Below are 20,152 nucleotides of genomic sequence, written 5' to 3'. Positions count from 1 at the left end.
GGGCGATGAAACTTGGGAAAGCATTCATTTACAATGGAAGAAGTGAAGTGTGCAGGGGGACTGTTGGGCAATGTGAGCACGGGCGAGGGACGTGAGCACGGGCGAGGGACGTGAGCACGGGCGAGGGACGTGAACAGGGCATGACCAAAATTGGGGAAAGCAGAACTTTATGCAAATACACTGTGACATTGCTGCGCTATTGACCAATCAAAGCTCACTATAGCTTCCAGACCCTACTGGATTGATTGGGGATACCTAGCAGTACCTAACATGCTTGCTAGCTTGCAAGCAGCCAAACGAGGGGAAAGCTAGTGTGGAGTGGTGAAATGCAAGTGCTAGTCAATACGTACTTTGAGTCTGCCATCTTGTGGCATGTACAGTAGTATAGTATGTGACTTAATGAATTTCATTAAACACCTGTGGCCTCTGTTCCATGGTGTGCTATAAAATATTAATTTGTTTGTCAAATTACATTCATTTTTTGTTTTCTGGAATTAAATTGTTATGAATTGAAATATCAAAAGTTTGATGTTTAGATTAATCATGTTATTTTCTCTCTTCATGTTGGGCAGGCTAGATTGCAGTTAGTCAGAGAGTCCATACATTTTTAGAGTGAGGAAATCCAAACACGAATTTACAATGATTGTGTATGTTTGGCCACTGCCAGATGTGTGCGGTCTGCAGCCGCTTGTACACAAAATGATGAGAGAATTAAGCTACCGTTGACCACACAGTTAGCACCTGATACGCATATTGAGCACGCACAATAATGTCTCATCCTGTTAAAACAACGCAAAGAACAAGATGAAAATGGAATGCTAGATCAAGCTCTATGAAGCTGTTCAATCGACCGCCCGCTGGTTTGCAGTCTATGCTAAAACAGGCTGATATGTCACTGCCTCTCATGGTACTTGGACCTGCCTAGTGCCAGTCTTCTCGCAGAGTGTATCCAGTCATCAGACCCTGCGGCAATTTGCTTAGCTGGAGGTCAAACTGCACTCATTAGACCAGTCTCCAACTTTAGAGAACTCTTACTCCTGGAATTCAGTGAGTGACATACAGTATCCTGGCTGGGGCGCTCTGAGACTGCAATATGAGGCTGACGTTTGGGATATTCCCAAAGTATGGCTCCTGTATAACCTTCTCTGGAATCACCTTGGCTCTCTGTACCCTCACCCTGCTCCTAGTTGCTCTCAGCGGCTGAAAGCGAGAAGGCGGGAGCGGCCCCAAAAGGCACTCTGCCCTTCAGGGCCGACCCCGTTGCCCTGGTGGGTAACCTGTTCCAGATCCACCTGTCACTGACGTGTCTCCGTCTGCAGTACGGAGATGTATTCCAAATGCATGTGGGCTCCCTTGTGGTGGTGGTGCTGCAAGGCTATGCCACCATTAAACAGGCGCTGGTACGGCATGGGGAGGCTTTTGCCAGACACCCTGACCTCTTCACCTTCTCTGCCGTGGGCCAATGGCACCAGCATGACCTTCAGTGAGTACGGCGCTGCCTGTGCGCTCCACAGGAAGCTGTGCAAGAACACCCTGCGCTCCTTCTTGCAGGCAGAGCTAAAGTGCTAAAGGAGCACATGTGTGCCGAAGCGGCTGGTATGGTGGTGGTAATTTGGGAGCGCTCAGAGGGGAGCGAGGGGTTAGTTCTGGACCCTGTGCTCCCGCTGGTCACGTCGGTGGCAAATGTGGTGTGTGCCCTGTGTTTCGGGAAGAGGAATGACTACAATGACCCCGAGTTCCTCACTATTGTGCACATCAACAACGAGGTGTTGCGGATCTTCGCTGCAGGAATCCTGGCCGACTTCATTCCTGTGTTCCGCTACCTGCCGAGCCCGTCTCTGAGGAAGATGGTCGAGCACATCAAGAGAATGTGGAACACAACATCGAGGAGCACCTGTAGACATTTGAAAAGGTATGAACCACACCTGGGTCATGCAAATTAGAGCATGCCACAGAAATAGTTTAAAACAGAAAAAAAACACGAGTGCTTCATTTTGGGTCACTCCCCATAGTCACTCCCTGTTCCAGTCAGTTTTCTTCTGTTTGGTGCCTAATCCCAAGCGGGGAATTTTTAAAATGTAAATATGCTTAAATCATACTTCATGAGTATATTTAAATTATCTAAATTGGAACAATTTTGAATACATTTAATGTCCAGTTTTTTTAATTTTTTATTGGCATTTAAGTATATTAAATAAATGTCAAGATATCTAAATTGGGACACTTTTTTGTACTTAAGTATATTTTTAGTATATTAGATAAAGAGCAAAACAAATATACGTTGAATACACCTTAAGGATATTTTATTTATATTTCTCATAAATTATAAATATACCAAAATGGTATTTGAATTAGAATTTTCTTTACAAAAAAGTGTATTTATAATTTACTTTTACAAATACACTGCTACTCATTAACCACATTAGCTATTATAATTAGCCATGTAAAGGTTACCTTGATTGACCAAGGCATCTTCTCTCTGTGGCTGGAGCACACAACTGCTTTGTAACCCTTTTGAGCACTGTGCACCATTCACATTTCACACTTTAGTTGTTTGCATAATGGTAATAAATTAACATTTAAATAACATGTGTAATGTGTTACATTTGAATGGGATAAATATGAGGAACAATATCATATTATAAATCTAAACTTCAACAGAAAAGGATGATTAGGGATATGCAAATTTCTGTGTTAATGCGTTTTTGAAAGTATACTTTAAATATATTTTGTGGACATTTAAGCTAAATATACTTTTTGAAGTATATTTTTTTGTAATATGAAAAACTATACTCTCAGGAAGCATGTTCCTCCACTGTGCAATAAACAATCGTTATCATTGTCAACTTTGCACATATCTGAACAGAATTTCAGAAAGTACATAAAAACTCATTATTGGCACTGAAACTACAGTGCCTTGTAAAAGTACTCATACCCCTTGGATTTATTCACATTTTGTTGTTACAAAGTGAGATTAAAATGGATTTGTAATTGTAATTGGTCATTTTTTGACAACAATCTACACAAAATGCTATAATGTCAAAGTGGAAGATTTATATTTATTTGTTTTCAAAAAATTAATAGAAATGAAATAACTAAAATATAGTCGTTGCATAAGTTTTCAGCTCCATGAGTCAATATGCTAGAAACACCGTTGGCAGCAATTACAGCGTCTTTTTGGGTAAGTCTCTAAGAGTTTTACACATCTTCTTGGTAAGCAACTCCAGTGTAGATTTGGCCTTGTGTTTTAGGTTATTGTCCTGCTGAAAGGTGAATTCCTCTCCCAGTGTCTGAAGCAGGGTTTCCTCTAGGATTTTGCCTGTGCTTAACTCCATCCAGTTTCTTTTTATCCCAGAAAAAAGCATACCCATACCATAATGCAGCCACCACTATGCTTGAAATAAGGAGGCGGTTACTCAGTGATGTGTTGTGTTGGATTTGCCCCAAACATATAGCATTGTATTTAGGCCCCAAAAGTTTTTTTTGCAGTATTACTTTATCACAACAATGTTGTTGATCCATCCTCAGTTTTCTCCCAATAATTTAATGATAGTGAACTTAAAGCCTGAAAAACAATTAATTTAAAGTACACTTTTAATAAGTGTAGTAAAGGTAGATTATAGTATATTTATAGTATACTAAAAGACTGAAACAACTATCAATATAAAGTTAACTTTTAATAAGTGTGTTGAAGTGTAAAGATATGAAATGTATAGTATACTTAAGATATACTACAAAAATACCTCTCGTATTTAAAGTATATTATTTTAATATTTTGTATATTTAAGTATACTTGTTAATAATTAAAATCAACTTTTTGGGGGATGAACAGATCCTGAACACAGACAGTATGATATATCGCAATATTTATGTATGGTAACATATCCAACGGGATTTAGCCATTCTACTGTTACAGCTGGAGGCAGGGGTAGGAAATGTTGATAGATATGCTATTGAAACTATTGGCTAGAGGCGTATAATCTATCATGTGTATACAGTGAAAAAACGAGTTGACGAGGATAGTTTTTGCAGACATCTCAACCTGGAGAGACATCTCAGCTTTCATGTGTGACTTTGAGGCTGAACTTGGTAGATTAGTAAACCGTTAGATTAGATATGATCAGTGCTATCAGATGCTGGTACAGAGGCACAGAAAACCAGTCAGCCATTGAGGGATTTGTTTCAGAGGGATAGATTTTGCTGGGGGGGATACACAGAGAGTAAAGGACTAACGCAGGGGTAAAAGAAAGGAAGAGATGGGAGAGAGGGAGGGAGAGATAGTTTGAGGAGAGGTACATGTGTACCTTTTTGGAAAGCATATTTTTGCTTGTGATTTTGCCTCTTCGGGTTGTCTATGTGAAAAATGGAAATAGTTGGAAGCTGAAATCGAAGCTACAGTATAAGAGACCTGTACTCTAGGAGAGGACAGACCAGGCTAACATATACCGAACGAGGCTTTGTTCTTGTGCACAGTGTCTAAAACGCCCGCGCATACTCTTTAATTAGGAATTATTAATCTGGTGGAAGCTCACATGTTTTCTAGAAGATGCTGCCATTTTACAGTCTCACTCTCACAAGTTGAGGGTACATTTGATTAGTGGGTCGTGTGCTAGTTTTGAAAGGATTACATTTGATTGTGAGTGTATATGGAAATGTAATGGATGTATATAGGACCCGGATATAACCTGGCGTGGCAAGGTTAGGACTCGTCCTGCGCATTTCATCTGAATCGTAATAGCTGCAGGCATTAAGTAGAGTGTGAAGTAACGTTTTGATGATATGTGTGTTTCCAGGACTGTATCCGTGACATCACAGATGCTCTGGTTGCACTCTGTGAGGAGCGGCAGGAGGATGAGGACACAGCAGTGCTGTCCAACTCCCTCAAATCCAGATTAGTTCATTTTTTCTTCTGGAGGATCTCCATGCCTGGCAGGGATGGGTTGAAGAATGCCTTTGAACAGACCAGCACTGCAGAAATCTCGTTTAGTTGGCGCTCATCATACCATAGATACGATGATGGTAATAAAGAGGATTGTAACTGATGTTACAGTTTTTAGTACACTTTTACATTTCAGGACTCGATACCATCATAGCTGGTTTGCAGTGGAGCCTCTTTTACCACATCAAGTTTCCTGACATCCAGGTCAAAACACACCAGGATATCCTCCTGTATAGGAACAACACCTCCTCACTCCTCCTGACTGAACAGCACTCCTTCTAGAAAACTTGAATACCTTATGCCCTTATAGCGCTATATGGTCTTATTGTCTCCTCATACCTTGTCTCTTTGTACGTCTGCTTGGGTGTCTGCTTTACCTGCTACTTTACCTGCTAAGAATCATTCCTTTGTTTTATAAAAAAATGGATGGGAGTTCAGCTGTTTTAGGAATGAACGGTCATTCCTGACAAACAGCATGTCCTAATGAGCAGAGATTCCTGCAGTACCGCCCAGTTTGACAGTTTGATGGTGTAGATGGGCCGTCCGTGCAGTTCCATACAATGATCTAATCTTTCATAGACAGATCCCCCCCCCCTCCCTTCTGTCCTGTCCTCAATGGCTAGAGACCATTGCTTGCCAGGGTGACACGCAAAAGGTCACTCTAATTTGCTAAAGCCCAAGCTAGTTTTGATGTGGGCTGAGAAAACTGGTGCAGTCTGTTCAGTAGGCACGATGCATTCACACAGAGAGAGAGAGAGAGAGAGAGAGAGAGAGAGAGAGAGAGAGAGAGAGAGAGAGAGAGAGAGAGAGAGAGAGAGAGAGAGAGAGAGAGAGAGAGAGAGAGAGAGAGAGAGAGAGAGAGAGAGAGAGAGATTTTGGATACTTGGACAGTCTACTCAGACAGACACAAAGGGGATCACACACAGGGGTATTGCACCGTACGTGAATCACAATCACACAAATCATCCCTTTATTTGAAGATGGGAACTCCAGGATAGATGGCAATAATCCAACAGTCTTTCTTTCTTCTTGGGTCTCACTTTTTCTGATCGACTTGGCAATGTATCTGATCCTTTTCTCTGCATTTTCACTTTCAGGTACAGTATCTTGTTGTCTTCACCCGAGACATTTAGTATGTTGCCTTTGTATGGTTTAGGCGACCACATTGGCCCTGCCAGACTCCCACGGTTTGTGGATAAGACCAAGATGCCTTTTACCCGACGCCTTCATAAACAAGGTGTTCCATCACGTATCCTACGTCCTCTTCACCATACCACACGGGTGAGGCTCTGATAACACTTGTACAACTTGTAATGTATATTTCTGCATGGTGCCTGTCTGCAAGTATGTGCAGATCAAAGTGTTAGTTCTGGGAATGGAATGTTGCTATTCACTCAGTTGGTCTCTTTTGTCCTCCTTTTCCTCCCTTTAGTACCGCAGAAAACGTCACACTCAATGCATACTTCATTCCTAAGGACACTTGTCTTCGTCAATCCGTATCAAGTTGATCATGACACGTGAGTGTTATCTGTATGCGTCTCAAAACACACTTGCAGCGATGAGACAAGACTGTAACTACCAATTGGATACCAAGAAATTGGGGAGAAAAAGGAGTAAATAAAAAAATAAAAATATAAGAAATGCGAATTTCTGTTTCCAAGTTGCAAAACATTTTCCGTTGTGTGCCCTAATGAACACAACTCTCTTGTGGTGGTCATCACTGGTTGGTTGTCGTTTAACTCCAACTGGTTTTGACCGTCAGTGGCAGTGGCGTCATTATCCCTGTAATGCAAACACAGTTGCAAGCTGTCAGAGTCAAGACAGAGTTGAGCCGATACATAGTGAGCAGCCATATCCAAGGATTTGTTCAGAGTAATTTCCTCATTGGTAATACAATTGATTGATATTGATATTTACCTAGAAGCATGTTATGTGCTATTTTAGTGGTTTAAGATCAGCCTATTCTATATATAACTTAAGTACTTTTATGATATCTGAATACAATGAAAGAATATCTATGCATTCCAAGATTTGGAAAAGAGTATTGTAAAGGGTCATCCCCAGTATTATTTTGACTATTAGGGATGGTGATTGGTCCTTCTACCTTCATCAAGTGGAATGAGTTTAGAAATGCCTTTTATTTAAACCCCTATCTGGTTATTAATCACAACTAAATGCTTAGGAAGACGGGGAGTGTTGTTTTAGATAAGAGCCTTGGGCACCACGCAGCGTTCACTCAGGGTTCATTCCTACCCGTCTCACTCTTCCCCTCCTCTTCATCTGTAACTCCGGGGTTTAAAGAGATCTCTCTATCTCCCTTTCTCTCCCCAATCCCCATCTGAAGTAGTTTCCGGGGCTACTCATAGATAGAGTAGAATCGCCTTTTTACCAAATGCTCTCCCGTCTCTCCAACAGACCGATTAGACACAGTCTTTGGATCTATCAGACTTATTCCAGGGAGGTTAAGAGGACAGAAGACACACGTCTGAGAAATTCAAATTTGGATCATGTGATGTTCTATTTTAATATATATATTTTTAGATAAAACTAGAACTGAAAAGCCATGACAATACGTTTGAATAAGATGAGTATCTGATTTCCAGTATATGTTTAGAGAATCATTCACGGATGTCACAGCAGTGAAGCCATTTTGGGGCTCACGAGTGGCGCAGTGGCACTGCATCTCAGTGCAAGAGGCATCACTACAGTTCCTGGTTTAAATCCAGGCTGTATCACATCTGGCCGTGATTGGGAGTCCCATAGGGCGGCGCACAATTGGCCCAGCATCGCCCGGTTTTGGCCTGGGTAGGCCGTCATTGTAAATAAGAATGACTTGCCTAGTAAAATAAAGGTTAAATAAAATAAAGTCAAATTTGAAAGACATGTCCTTTTTCAGACAACAGTATACACCATGTTTTGCTATAAAGCAGTGGGATGGGACTGGAGAAATGTGACCACTCAAAATCGTAGATTGAGATACATTTTTTGAACATATTTTAAAGCACTGTTTGTTCGCAAAGACGAATTCTTTAAGAATATAACTTGCCTCAAAATATAAACTTGGTTTCATGTTCAGGCTCCATGCTATCTTCTCCATGATACATCCTGTTAAATGAGCCATAGGATAATTCATTTGCCTCTGTGCTGTCATAGGAGACTCCAACTATGTCTGTTATAGCAGAGAGATCGTTTGGGCGGGTGAAATAAGGGTTGTTAATCAGCAAAATAGCTGCCATACTCTACAGGGAACGCGACCCCCCTACGCTCACCCAATTTCTCTGCCTGTTCCCTCTGCTCTCTGATCAACCCATTTGTCTCTCACTTAGTTCTAGTCAGCAGAGCTCATAGTATCTATTAAACTCTGGAGTTATTAAGAATAACAAACTAGGGTGAGCATGTGTAGAAGCAGCTCTGATCTGATTGGGCCAATACAGCAAGAACGCACAAAGCGAATCAGAAGGCTAATGCGGCAGAAAACACTTGAGGGGTACAGTATGGTTTAAAAAAATACTGAGCCATTAGGATCGCTCCATTGAAGACAAAGGGAGGTCTACAGATGTCGGATCTTAATTTGACCCATTTCACCACAGGAGAAAAATAATCCTTTAGCAGAAGGATTTTAATAAATACTTCATATTTAGAATCGCCGCCAGGGGGCAGCTGAGTTAAGCTATAGACCTTTTTGGGATGGTCAAAAATAACAAACTCATTTAGAATGCATGGCCCCACTCTACCTCCGGCTAGCTAGCTGCCAAGTGCATGTTAACAGGCAGGAAAGTAAACAAAGTCTACATATAAAGACAGAAAAGCAGTGTTACATGTAGCTTAGTCAGTGTGTGGAGAAGATGGAGGCGGAGCTAGCCAGCCAGATACTTTAAAGGCTGTGGGCTACTTCGCCTGGATTGTGGTGAGAAGCAGCTGGCTGTATTGGGGAGGTGTGCAGTGGACACTGTCGCCTCCATAGAAATTAGACTCCTTGTGGACAGGCAGAGATGTTAGGACAATTTTTTTTCACAGGGCTGTAGGGAAGCCACATTTTTATATTCATCTGCTTATAATTTCCAAAATTTGACAGGCTATTTTAGTCATCTTGTCTAGTCAAATATGCCTACACTAGGCCTTCCCTCATAACTTCTTGACTTAGAAGACAAATTAATAATAATACTAGAATGAACGCGTCAATCATCTAGCTGACACCTGTAAAGCTTTCTCTTTCAATGTTACTCCTCTCAATGGGCCCGGGGAGAAAGGAAATGGGCTCTAACAGGGTAGCCTACATATTCTTCCCTTGCAAACATTTTCAGATTAAAACCAGTGAAAATCCATGTTTCTGACGCATATTTTACGTGGTTGAAATACTGTCAGCTGTTATGTAAAATTATCAATCACTGAAGAAGACACTCACATATGCCTACTTAAATATTTCACACTGTGAAGAATAATGTCTCTATTACAATGCATACGTTAAGTATATTGTGAATGACTTGTTTATTGTGAAAGATTGTGATATTGTGAGAAACGAATATATCGCATTACAACAGCCCGCTGCTTTTCACCACCTTCCAGGCCAAGTAGCCCACGTCCTCTGAAGTATTCGCATTTGCTCGAGATACTGAAAGAAATACATCTTACCCTATTGCTCCACTCCTTTTTCCGAGACAAAAAATAACATTTGGTGTAACATTGTACTGCAAGAAATACTTAATTCTGCAGGAGTTAATTTCATATAAGGTTACATGAGAGATGTTACAGGCCTGTCAGTGTTCATATTTCAGTTATAATTCCATTTAAGCCATCTCAAGTTCAAAGGTATGGTTTTAGCCCTCTCATTTCAGCTCTCTCATTTGATGGCAAAGTAAACGTGTTATAATGTGACGTATTAGTATCTCACAATATCAGGATACTTCACAATAAACAAGTCATTCACAATAATTTTTAAAGTAGGCCCAGTAATTGCGACATTAGTCTTTCACAGTGTGAAATATTTAAATAGGCATAGTACAGGATAGTTTACATTGCACAATTAAATAGTAGTCCTACATACAGTAATGGCAGTGTAGTAGAATACCAGGAATGCAATATAGTTCACAGCGGTGTCGGTGTAGAGATATGGAAAGAGTCCTCTTGTGACAAGAACATGGAGAGAATAGATACTTTTTTGTTCATGGGTTAGAAAGGAAATGTGTCTTCTGCTTTTCCCAACACCCTGCAGTGCAGCAACCCTAGGTGGAGAGCAATTCTGAGTGGGTTACGTGCCTTGCTCAAGGACACAATGTCAGGAGATGGTACATGGGAGCCTGCCAGCTGCCAGTTCAGTTCCATACCCAGTTTTGTGTCGTCCTGGGCATGAACCATTGTAGTCATGGCACAACACTCATTAATTTGTCCTGTAGGGACCCAAAGTGGTGCACATTTTTGTTTTTGCTTTAGCACTACACATCTTATTTAAATCAAAGGAGGGGGACCCTGTTATATGTTCAAGAAAGCAATAAGCAGAATTCATTATTGCTGGCCTCATTGCCTGTGTGCTACAGCGGTTACAGCCGCTGACCCCAGCACACATATAATGTATGTAGTAGGTATGGGTTTGAATCAGGCCCACTTACCTTCCCCTTCTTTCCACTCTCTTTCCCACTACTTTAAAAAATAATTTTAATAATAATAATAGGCTTGTATAATATAATGACGATATAGGCTATGTCTAATAATATGCCATTTAGCAGTGGGAGGATTGTAACAACACATGGGTGCGGAAAAGTGTCCGATTCTTGAATGATAATATCCAGTCATTGTCGCATGATTAAAGAGATAGGGATGGCGTGCACCGTTGGAGTGGGGATGGTGAAATCAGCTGTTCAATCAGCTGTTCAATCAGCTGTCAATCAACTGATGGCCCAAATCAGCTCATCAACTCAGCTAGGGAAACAAACAGTAGCCTGTTACTGGTTTTCACAACTTTTATTATGTGACAATGGACAGGCTAGCCTTTTATTTATTTATTTTATTTCACCTTTATTTAACCAGGTAGGCTAGTTGAGAACAAGTTCTCATTTGCAACTGCGACCTGGCCAAAATAAAGCAAAACAGTGTGACACAGACAACAACACAGAGTTACACATGGAGTAAACAATAAAGGAGCCAATAACACAATAAACAAATCAATGACACAATAGAAAAAATAAAGTCTATATACAGTGTGTGCAAAAGGCATGAGGAGGTAGGCAATAAATAGGCCATAGGAGCGAATAGTTACAATTTAGCAGGTTAACACTGGAGTGATAAATGAGCAGATGATGATGTGCAAGTAGAGATACTGGTGTGCAAAAGAGAAGAAAAGTAAATAAAATAAAAACAGTATGGGGATGAGGTAGATAGATTGGGTGGGCTATTTACAGATGGACCATGTACAGCTGCAGCGATCGGTTAGCTGCTCAGATAGTTGATGTTTAAAGTTGGTGAGGGAAATAAAAGTCTCCAACTTCAGCGATTTTTGCAATTCGTTCCAGTCACTGGCAGCAGAGAACTGGAAGGAAAGGCGGCCAAATGAGGTGTTGGTTTTGGGGATGATCAGTGAGATATACCTGCTGGAACGTGTGCTACGGGTGGGTGTTGTTATCGTGACCAGTGAACTGAGATAAGGTGGAGCTTTACCTAGCATAGACTTATAGATGACATGGTGCCAGTGGGTCTGGCGACGAATGTGTAGCGAGGGCCAGCCGACTAGAGCATACACGTCGCAGTGGTGGGTGGTATAAGGTGATTTGGTAACAAAACGGATGGCACTGTGATAGACTGAATCCAGTTTGCTGAGTAGAGTGTTGGAAGCTATTTGCAGATGACATCGCCGAAGTCGAGGATCGGTAGGATAGTCACTTTTACTAGGGTAAGTTTGGTGGCGTGAGTGAAGGAGGCTTTGTTGCGAAATAGAAAGCCGATTCTAGATTTGATTTTGGATTGGAGATGTTTAATATGAGTCTGGAAGGAGAGTTTACAGTCTAGCCAGACACCTAGGTATTTATAGTTGTCCACATATATCCACAGGTCGTAACTGTCCAGGGTGGTGATGTTAGTCAGGCGGGCGGGTGTGGGCAGCAAACGGTTGAAAAGCATGCATTTGGTTTTACTAGCGTTTAAGAGCAGTTGGAGGCCACGGAAGGAGTGTTGTATGGCATTGAAGCTCGTTTGGAGGTTAGTTAACACAGTGTCCAAGGAAGGGCCAGAAGTATACAGAATGGTGTCGTCTGCGTAGAGGTGGATCAGGGAATCGCCAGCAGCAAGAGTGAAATCATTGATATATACAGAGAAAATAGTCGGCCCAAGAATTGAACCCTGTGGTACCCCCATAGAGACTGCCAGAGGTTCGGACAACATGCCCTCTGATTTGACACACTGAACTCTGTCTGCAAAGTAGTTGGTGAACCAGGCGAGGCAGTCATTAGAAAAACCAAAGCTATTGAGTTTGCCGATAAGAATACGGTGATTGACAGAGTCGAAAGACTTGGCTAGGTCGATGAAGACGGCTGCACAGTACTGTCTTTTATTGATGGCGGTTATGATATCGTTTAGTACCTTGAGCGTGGCTGAGGTGCACCCGTGACCGGCTCGGAAGCCGGATTGCACAGCGGAGAAGGTACGGTGGGATTCGAAATGGTCAGTGATCTGTTTATTAACTTGGCTTTCGAAGACAGGGCAGGATGGATATAGGTCTGTAACAATTTGGGTCTAGGGTGTCACCCCCTTTGAAAGTGGCTGTTGGCCCGGGTTTGGAGTAGCCAGAAGGAAGGCATGGCCAGCCGTTGAGAAATGCTTATTGAAATTTTCGATTATCATGGATTTATCAGTGGTGACCGTGTTACCTAGCCTCAGTGCAGTGGGCAGCTGGGAGGAGGTGCTCTTGTTCTCCATGGACTTTACAGCCTACAGTTTGCATTGGAATATAATCAAATAACAATTGGCCTATTGCAACCATAGATGGCACTGGATTATTGCCATATGATGTCATATTAAACCATCAATAAGCAAAAAATTCACCTGCACAGTTGATCTCAATTGCAAACATGATTGGTTACCTCTCCCTAAAAGATTACGTCGGCATTACGTTATGCCTCACTCACATGCTAATCGGAACTGGGAAACTCTGAAATGTCAGACTCTCAGAGTTTCCGAGTTCCTAGCATGTGAACTAGCATGTGAACGCGGCATTAGTCCTGCTTGTAACCATAGTCTTTCAAGATATGTTCACCCTCTGATTTTTAATCATCGGAACAACTTATTAACATAAACACATTTAGCATCTCCTGATTTCCGTGCATAGTCTACAAGCCACTTTGGAACATCTACATTTGAAAAAGTATAATAAATCCATTTAATATAGCCCACACCATCACAATAAATCCATTAGTTATTTTACACAGGTCTAAAGAAACATGATATGAAGAAAAAGTAGTCTATTTTCAGAAGAACAGAATAGTATATTCTGAGTTGTCCTTATGTTAGGCCCTGATCTGGCTATGCCATTATGGCTGTGGGCTAAACTAGTTCATTAAGCTGACAAGATTTGCTTAGAATTCCGTAGCATTCTCTTAAATTATTTTATAGTATTAAGAATACAACAGAACCTAACTGAATAAAATAGAACAATTCCTGAGGGAATGGAGCTTTTCTGTGTTAACAAAGAAACGGGTCCTCCTATATGCTTAATTTAGAGTTATTTATGCAACTTTAGTTGTGATAGAAACTTTGGTCTGTGTTTTGATTTTTAATACATTCTAAGTCGCATGAAAGGCATGAGCTCTGCTTTGTTTTATTGTGAAGACTACACACACTTCATCAGTCTCTCATTCACAATTTGACAAGCACTTCATACATTTCTCACCAGGCCTCGAATTTCCTGCGGCATCCCCCTTGTGTGGCCATAATACCCCCTTAAAAATCCAGGCCTTTTGCAGCCAAAGTATAATAATTATAATTCCCCTCTCCCTGCAGCCGTGCACCGAAGCACCTCTTACTCACATGGCTCTCTCAGATATCTCAATTCTTATTAGCCAATGCAGTCACGTGATTGGGTCCTTCTCAGCCCCGAAGTAAAGTACGAGTGAAGACAGCCAAGTGAAGACAGCCACATTGAGGATGCTACTGCGCATAGCAGTAGCAAGATGTTAGGAGAACTGTCCACATTTACTTTTCGTCAGTCAACAAGATGATTAGGCCTAACAAACAGCAGAAGCACTAGCCTATGTCAATCTACTATCCCCCATAGTACAAAAGGTGACCTACTCTATTGGTGAACTTGTCCTTCTGTGCGAGAAATAAATATTCCAAACACACTCTGGGACAGTTGTGGGATGCCACTCGCATCAAATAACCACTCGCATCAAATAACCTTTTAAAAGCAATAAGGCTGATAAAACAGATCAGAACGTTTAGCTTAAAATGCTGAAAAACCATTAGAGTATTTCTTCACATTATAAGCGCGGAAATGCGCACACGCTAGCAGGCTATAAGCGTGAATGTTCCAAATTGCAATCAATTAGCGGGAATGCAGTTATGCATGTAATGCTTTACTATAAAGGTGCATTTGTGGTGAATATGATCTTCCCCAAACTTGAAACTCATGAGCCCCGTATGTCAGTTAGGCTCTATACAGGTTGTAAAGTGGATTAATGTGCTTAATTTTGAGAAGTTATTTGGCCACTTTAGTTGTGATACAAACCTTATCAAAACATATAGACCTAAGGCCTAGGCTACATGAGGTTTGTGACTATGATTTCAAAAAGTCTTAAAACTTGTTGAGGATAGGGGGCAGTATTTTCACTTTGGATGAATTGCGTGCCCATAGTGAACTGCATCAAACTCTGTCCTAGATTGCTAATATATGCATATTATTATTACTATTGGATAGAAAACACAACACAAGTTTCTAAAACTGTTTGAATTATGTCTGTGAGTATAATAGAACTCATAGGGCAGGCAATCTTCCAAACAAGAAGTGAAATTCTGAAAGTTGGGACAACTTTGACGTCATCGCCCACTCCTTTCCCAAGAAGATATGGATCTGGAAGCACTTCCTACGCCTTCCACTAGATGTCCTCATTCAGTAGAAAGTGGAATGGAGCATTTGCTGTGAACTTTGACCTAATGGGAGGGGAAATAGTCAGTGTCCCGACAGAATGCCATTCTCCTGTGGCGCATTTCTCTGTGGGTGCTACCACTGTTCCATTTGGCTCCAGATGAAAACGTATGATCCGGTTGGAACGTTATTGGATATATATGATAATAACATCCTGAAGATTGATTCTCTACTTAGTTTGACCAGTTTATTCGACCTGGAATATATCATTTAGAACTTTTCGTGCAAGTTATTTTGGACCAGCAGTCAGTTTTTGAGCACGTGAGCTGAAAGTGATAGCAAATGCAGCTACTTGGACACTAGTATTGGACATTATGGAACAAAACAACGATTTATTGTGGAACTAGGACTCCTTGCACTACATTCTGATGAAATATCATCAAAGGTAAGGGGATATTTATGTTGTAATTTCGTATTTCTGTTGACTCCAACATGGCGGAGAAATACTTTTACGTCTGAGCGCCGTCTCAGATTATTGCAATGTTAGGCTTTATCCGTAACGTTTAAAAAAAATCTGACACAGCGGTTGCATTAAGAACCAGTGTATCTTTAATTATATGTAGAACATGTATCTTTAGTCAAAGTTTATGATGAGTATTTCTGTTATCTGGCGTAGCTTTCTATAATTCCTCTGGATATTTTGGAGGAATTTCTGAACATGGCGTCAATGTAAACCGAGATTTGTGGATATAAAAATGCATATTATCGAACAAAACATAAATGTACTGTGTAATATGTCATATGACTGTCATCTGATGAAGATTTTCAAAAGGTTAGTGATTCATTTTATCTCTAATCCTGCTTTTGTGATTTTTTCTTTGGCTGGAAAAAAATGGCTGCGTTTTTCCTTTGATTTGGTGGTGGTCTAACATAAATATACGTTGTGTTTTCGCTGTAAAACATTTAAAACATCTGACATGATGAGTAGATGAACAAGATGTTTATCTTTCATTTGAGGTATTGGACTTGTTAATGTGTGAAAGTTAAATATTTCTAAAGAATATTTTTGAATTCCCTGCGCCACCTTTTCAGCTGAACGGGGGGGGGGGGGGCATAACAGGTTAAAAAAGGCATGTACTGTTTCTTGCCTTACTGCACACAAGCTGGGCATCATTCACAAGTGATAATACATCATTCACAAGTGGCTAATACTAATATCGTCACCCATTAGACTATTCTTAATTTAATCTTGTTTTTACATATACTAAATAATATATGTGTGAAATTTGTTTTGATTTAGAATTGACCATGATCATGCACCTGTCTCGGAACAGGGGCAGGGGAAACAAAATACATGTCTATTCACTTACAGTAAATAGCGAATAGAGGAAGCTTTTCCCACGGTTCATTTTCATGCCAGACACGTAGGCTATAATCCTGTTTTAAAGCAAAGCAATGTGCTTAATATTAGGAAAGTTGAGAAGTAAATATAGTAGGCCTAGCCTATAGTAAGCTGATGGGATCCTCCTATTTTTAATAGCATAGCCTATAGAAATGTAGTGCAACATAAGCTCGTGGGTTCTCATGAAGTGTTTGATTTGATTACATTTGCATTGATGTCAGTGTGATTAGAGGGACAAGAGAGTGCTGAGTACCAGGGCCCAGTTGCATAAAACATCTTAAGTTAATTTGAGCCTTATCTTTCCCTTAAGTAAGTTGCACAAAACATTTTAGGGCATATTTCCCTCTTAAATTAAGTGGAAAAAGTTAAGGGTGCCCATGAAGTCCCTTAAGTGCTTCATTCAGTATCAATGTAAACAGCATTTGTGGAGGTGACTGTTGCTTTCCTCTGCCCTGGATTCAAAAGGAAAATATCCACCAACTAGCTAGTAGCTGGCTAGCTACTTAGCTAAACAATGGAAGGTGCATAATTCATGGTTACAAAGCTAGCTGGCTAACAAGCTACCTACTCTGTAAATTAGCTTGATGTGCTAGAAAGTAATAGAAACAAGTTGAGAAAAAAGTAACTCAAATAATGTGTTTTATTATTTCTGAATCAATTTGTTTTTCCTCTCTTGAATATAGAAGTTCTATTTTGTGATCCTCCAAAATAAATGTGATCTCTTTGATGAGATGTTCAGTCAGTGAATCAGGTTGTCTCTATGGAAATGTTTGAGGGGCTCTATGACTCACCTTTAAAACAATTCTCTTTGGCAAGGGAAAATTAATCCTTAAAAACCTCTCAATTTTTTGCCTAAAATGACATACCCAAATCTAACTGCCCTGAAGCAAGGATATGCACATTCTTGGTACCATTTGAAAGGAAACAATTTGAAGTCGGTGGAAATGTGAAAGGAATGTAGGAGAATATAACACAATAGATCTAGTAAAAGATAATACAAAGAAAAAAAAACTTAATTTTGTATTGTTTTTGTACCATCATCTTTGAAAGGCAAGCGAAAGGCCATAATGTATTATTCCAGCCTAGCTGCTTAATATGTTTATTAATAACTTCATGTTCAAAACTGTGCACTCTCCTCAAACAATAGCATTGTATTCTTTCACTGTAATAGCTACTGTAAATTGGACAGTACAGTTAGATTAACAAGAATTTAAGCTTTCTGCCAATATCAGATATGTCTATGTCCTGGTAAATTGTATTGTTACTTACAACCTCATGCTAATCACATTAGCCTACGTTAGCTCAACCGCCCGTGGAAGGGACACTGATCCCGAATAAGTTTTTAAGGTAAACCCTTAAGGGGAACAGTTCGAAAGTTTGGCAGGCTACTAATGACCATCAGCAGTTAAGATCAGACATCTATACTTTTAGAATGGTGGCCTCTTGCAGGGTTGCCAGGTCTATCTAACATTTCTAGCCCAATGACTACTCAAAACCCTGCCACAAGGTCTGAAAACCAGCCCAAAAATGTCTTGTGTTTTTCGCAGCAAGAAAGGAGTTACCACATTTAGACAAAACCCCTTTTTCCAGAATGTAATTGAGCAAATTATGTGGTATTATGTACCAGATGGTAAGACTACAAACTGTTATAAATGGCCTATTTGCAAGATTGACTTGTCATTTCAATAGCCATAGGCTAGGCCTGCTGACTAAAATCTGGGTTTTTGATTGTAATTCAACTTTGCCATGGCATTTCGCTACACTCGCATTAACATCTGCTAACCATGTGTATGTGACAAATAACATTTGATTTGAGCTAGATGCAGGTAGCCTATAGCTACGGATAGGCCTACATCTCATTTCAGATAGCCTACAGTAGGCAAGATGTAAAATTAACGATTTAGCAGCTTGCTTGACAGACTCATATATTCAACAAGAACAGCAAGATGATTTCAAGGTAAGAAGTGCTTCCGTTTCCCAATAGCCTGCTGGAATAGGCTACTGAGCAGTGGTGACCCATCATTCAGGGCAGGTGGGGCAGAGCAAAAAAAAATTATATATATATATTGGTCCCTTTTGGAAAAGAGACCCTTAATCCCAGACTTGGACCACACATCCACTCCACTGAATAGCAGGCTAGAGATTTCTTTGCAATGCATGCAGTTAGCCTCTGATTCCTTCCAAGCCACTCTGTTGAATTTGCGATTTGCAACTTGTTGTGTAATGTTTATGTCCAATGGTTGATGAGCACCGATACGTTTTATCTATAATCTATAATAATTTCTCTTCAGAATTTCTCTTCATATGACAAATATTGAAAAGGATTTGCCAGTAGATTGTCGACTTGATTTATGTTAATGACTGCTAGCATGCTAACTAGGATTTTGAAAGTATGACATTGACATGATCAGTCCAATCAAAGCTACTGTAGATATTACGGGATTTGACGTAATTTTATCTGTGGCCAATGACCTTGAGCCTTCTTGAATGGGCACTTCTAATGTAACTCTATGGCAGCACCCAGGGGGCTTGAATTTCTGAGCACTCCCCAAAGATTTTGCTGTGACGTAGTGTCCCCATGAGGGACAGAACACTGAGACAATCACTGCGCAACTAGAAAACATTACCAACCTCTACTCTCCGTATTTTCAGCTGGCTGATCCACCTCCACAGAAAGCACTAAACTAGGCTGAAACACCAGCGTTTTGGAGCTGCCTCACTCACTCAAGAAAAAAAGAGACCAAGTTTGTATGCCACTTATTTAACTCAACAAGTTTTTTACATTGTTTGCAAACTGATATATGACACATATTAATGCCAAAATAACATGCAAAACCAGCAAAGATATATATACAGTACCAGTCAAAAGGTTGGACACACCTACTCATTCAAGGGTTTTTATTTACAGTGCCTTGCGAAAGTATTCGGCCCCCTTGAACTTTGCGACCTTTTGCCACATTTCAGGCTTCAAACATAAAGATATAAAACTGTATTTTTTGTGAAGAATCAACAACAAGTGGGACACAATCATGAAGTGGAACGACATTTATTGGATATTTCAAACTTTTTTAACAAATCAAAAACTGAAAAATTGGGCGTGCAAAATTATTCAGCCCCCTTAAGTTAATACTTTGTAGCGCCACCTTTTGCTGCGATTACAGCTGTAAGTCGCTTGGGGTATGTCTCTATCAGTTTTGCACATCGAGAGACTGAAATTTTTTCCCATTCCTCCTTGCAAAACAGCTCGAGCTCAGTGAGGTTGGATGGAGAGCATTTGTGAACAGCAGTTTTCAGTTCTTTCCACAGATTCTCAATTGGATTCAGGTCTGGACTTTGACTTGGCCATTCTAACACCTGGATATGTTTATTTTTGAACCATTCCATTGTAGATTTTGCTTTATGTTTTGGATCATTGTCTTGTTGGAAGACAAATCTCCGTCCCAGTCTCAGGTCTTTTGCAGACTCCATCAGGTTTTCTTCCAGAATGGTCCTGTATTTGGCTCCATCCATCTTCCCATCAATTTTAACCATCTTCCCTGTCCCTGCTGAAGAAAAGCAGGCCCAAACCATGATGCTGCCACCACCATGTTTGACAGTGGGGATGGTGTGTTCAGCTGTGTTGCTTTTACGCCAAACATAACGTTTTGCATTGTTGCCAAAAAGTTCAATTTTGGTTTCATCTGACCAGAGCACCTTCTTCCACATGTTTGGTGTGTCTCCCAGGTGGCTTGTGGCAAACTTT

General features: G+C 40.5%; 1 pseudogene; it reads left to right on the top strand.

Annotated features, from left to right (window-relative positions):
* Nucleotides 1–1,093: 1,093 nt before the first annotated feature.
* The window catches only part of LOC139390221 (cytochrome P450 1A1-like), a 30,538-nt pseudogene continuing 11,479 nt past the window's right edge, over nt 1,094–20,152 (top strand).

This window comes from Oncorhynchus clarkii, chromosome 30 (genome assembly GCF_045791955.1).
Source record: "Oncorhynchus clarkii lewisi isolate Uvic-CL-2024 chromosome 30, UVic_Ocla_1.0, whole genome shotgun sequence".
Classification (NCBI taxonomy): domain Eukaryota; kingdom Metazoa; phylum Chordata; class Actinopteri; order Salmoniformes; family Salmonidae; genus Oncorhynchus; species Oncorhynchus clarkii.
This window is presented reverse-complemented; position numbering and strand designations above follow the sequence as displayed.